The sequence below is a fragment of the Aquarana catesbeiana genome, linkage group LG01, assembly GCF_042186555.1.
Source record: "Aquarana catesbeiana isolate 2022-GZ linkage group LG01, ASM4218655v1, whole genome shotgun sequence".
Taxonomy (NCBI): domain Eukaryota; kingdom Metazoa; phylum Chordata; class Amphibia; order Anura; family Ranidae; genus Aquarana; species Aquarana catesbeiana.
The window spans coordinates 345,891,079-345,894,764 of record NC_133324.1 but is presented as its reverse complement, the minus strand read 5'-3'; the positions used below and the strand labels follow the sequence as shown (position 1 = coordinate 345,894,764).

General features: G+C 47.5%; 1 pseudogene; it reads right to left on the bottom strand.

The window, feature by feature from the left end:
• Nucleotides 1-1,870: 1,870 nt before the first annotated feature.
• On the bottom strand, nt 1,871-3,442 carry LOC141117563 (uncharacterized; annotated as a pseudogene).
• Nucleotides 3,443-3,686: the final 244 nt, after the last annotated feature.

Below are 3,686 nucleotides of genomic sequence, written 5' to 3'. Positions count from 1 at the left end.
GGGATATCTCACGTGTGGGACAATCGCTATTTGCGTGCATGCAGGACCAAAGCTTGCATTCGCCTTTACAAGCACTGGAGGACGGGGGCAGGTTACTTTTTTTAAATGTATTTATTTTTACACTGTTGCTTTAATTTTTTTTTTTCACTTTTATTGTTGTCACAAGGAATGTATCTTTTTGACAGCAATAGACATGTGACAGGTCCTCTTTAAGGAGAATTATGTGGTCTCTAAGACCCCAAACACACATCTGCACTTAAAAGCATTTAAAACACCATGATCACCAAGTGATGTCATATAAGCGCTTCCGGGTTACCATTACAAACAGCCAATTAAAGCCAATTCCGGAAGCACGACTGGTTGCTCGGGTTTCCCGGTGGGACAGGAGAGCCCGAGAGAGTTGCGGAAGGCGGCGGAATGTCCTCTCCCACTGCTTGTAATAGCTGGTGAGCCGCTCCGATTACTATTACAGGAAAGCCGTCCGCCGCTTCTAAAAAACAATACTATGGTGATGCCTGCAGCTGTAAGCATTATCACGGTTTAACCACCAAAATTCCAGCGATGTACAGGTACGTCACTGGATGGGAAGTGGCTAAAACAATTTATCCAGTAAACAATTTCAGTTTATGCAAAGCATGTTTTTTTTTTTTAAGTTGCTGTTTGAAGTGATCCCTGTCACTGTGTGAAGAAAAAATGACACATGACTACTGTATAACAGATGTCACTTGCTACCCCCTTCTTACCAACCACCCCCTAGCTGCATACCCCAACCTTCTACCCCAATAATTGAGACCACACCCATATGGAGTAAAATATTGGCCGTAGCAGCCAATTAACTTTATTAAACATAACCAATAATAATAATAATTTAACATCAACATCACATAAACCGTATAAAACACCTGACATATCCTTTCTTTAACTACCACTCCCGTTGGTCTTTGCAGGGAAAAACCCACCAAACTTAAAACTCAAAACACTCAGGCACTGCGGTACTATAACTATAAAATAGGCCTCCAGCTGACAAGCTAGCTCGGAGACAATCAACCAATAGCCCACAGTGCCCCAATAACCAATTCAAGCTAAAACCCTTGTTAGCTGAAATCTCACCAACGGGCCTCATACTAGCGATGGGTCCCGATCTCTTACATATCTGGGGTTTAATCCTTCACCCGCAAAGGCCAACATCACGCCACAGCACACACCAGGGTAACACCTTACCCTTGTGTGCCCTGCTACACCCTCAAAGCTCGCTGGATCCCATCTTGCAGACCCAATGCCCATAAATCTATCCCCACATCGTTCAGGTGTACCCCATCTCTCTTTAAATATCTCCAGGTATCAACCTCCAATTCCAGATGCCGTATAGGTAGACCTCCATTTCTCACTACAAAACTGCTAATCTCCTTGTTGACCTTCTTCCTAGCCCGGTTGATCTTATCAACGACCTGGCCAGTCTCCAAGTGGTACACGCCACGATATCCGACCACACAATGAGCATGCGTGGAAAAGACATCCTGAGCTGCCAAAAATCGAACTTGATGTCTCTCACCAAATCCAACATTGACCTTAACCCCAGATCATTGCCACCCACATGCAATAATAACACGTCCGGCGCTCTGTCCATGCGTGCCAATTTGTGAACTTCTGACACTGTCCTACCCCACAGCATGCCCGGCACCCCAAACCACCTTAGACAAACTTCCTGCCTAGAAAACCCCAGTTGTCTCCCATCCCTTCTTGCATCTCCCCTCCTGGCCCCCCAACAGACATACGAGTGGCCGACGATCCACACAAGGCATTGCTGTCGACCTGCAAGAAAGAAACACAAACAAAAAACCCCCAAAAACATCAATACCTCCCAACAAATCACCGACAGAACAACACATATCACCATACGCCTGCATTACTTTCAACCCCATCAGAAAAATTTATATATTATTTTTTTTTTTTTTATATATACCTACAACAAGTGCGGGCGAACATAAGACCTAAACCGCCTCGATTCCCATCTCCCAATCCTCTTTACTGCTGCCTCATCCAATCCCCACCGAACAGCTTCCGTAGCCGCCCCTATCCTAAACGAGTGAGATGAAAACTTTTCACCCTCCAAACCTAATACCCCCAAACATTTCTTGAAAATGGCAATAAATTGAAAACGAGATAAAAACGACCCATCCTGATGTATTAGAAAGGGGGCCTCCCCCCCGGGCGTATCTCTACAAACTCTTGCACCAAATGTACTGGGCACAAGGGAGAACCGGGCAGTGAGAAAACCTGCACAGTCTTACCCTTGCCCCGCTGATCCGTTTTTGACTTTTTAACTAATATGGACAACCTGTCCTCCCAACAGCTAACATCCGACCCTCCCAACCCCCCTTTTTCTTTTTTGGAGGGACTAACTAACTCACTAATCCTGAATGCCCCAAAGAACGCTAAGGCGAATGCCGCCTTGAACAACACCACCTCGTATCCTGGCGAACAGACAGTGTCCAAAGACCCAACAATCCGACCCAACAACTGAAACGAAACTGGCCGCCTGGAGTCCCTACCCGGCTTAGCCCGTCTGTAACCCTTCAATGCCTGCCTCACCCAAAATCTCTAGTAAGATCAGGTAAACCTTGAAACTTTAACAAAAACGATAGAGCTGCCAACTTCTTTTCGATCCCAGACACTGACACCCCATCCTCCAAACTCCTGGAAACGAAGTATAAAACTAACAACCTGAGTTCCTGGTCTTCATGTCCTTCCTTCACCTGTCTCAGCAGAGCTGCCCATTCCTGCCATACTCTGTTGTAAGCAGCCCACGTTGCATCGCTCACCGACCGTTTGATCCATCCTGCTAGTCCTCCAAGGCAATCCTCCACAGCCAGTCTGGACACGGGACCCCTTCTTGCTCCGCCCTTGGCACCAATTCCCGGAATCTGTCCCACTGAAAGCGAGACAGTGCATCAGCCACGACATTTTCCACCCCTGGGAGGTGCACAGCATAGATAAACACGTTTAGCTGTAAGCATCTCAATACTAGGTGTCTAAGCAACCTAATCACCGGCGGTGACGCCGCTGATACCTTATTGATCAGCTGCACCACTCCCAGGTTGTCCCCATGAAACCTAACCTTTAAATTCCTAAACAACTCACCCCATAACTCCACTGCCAATACCACCGGGAACAGTTCCAAGAGCAGCATGTTCTTCAGCAAACCTGCGTCCTTCCACGACTGCGGCCATGGCCCCGCGCTCCACTTACCTCGGAAAAAGGCTCCAAACCCCGCTGAACCCACCGCATCCGTATACAACTCCAGATCAAAATTACTCACTGGCCCTGACATCCACAACGCCCTGCCGTTGAACTTAGCCAGGAATGTGTGCCAAACTTTCAGGTCCTCCCTGTGAGCCTTCAGCAAACGTACGTAGTGCCGTGGAGATTCCACCCCCGCCATACTTGCAGACAGCCGCCTGCAAAATACTCTTCCCATAGGCAAAATTCGACACACAAAGTTCAACTTACCTAGCAATGATTGTAACACCCGTAATTGAACTTTCCGCAGCCCGCTGATAAACCGAATTTCCGCCTGTAACGCCGTCAGCTTATCCTCAGGTAGCCTACACTCCATTGCCTCGGTGTCCAGAATGATGCCCAAGAAACTCAACTCCGTTTTAGGACCTTCCATCTTCTCCGGAGCC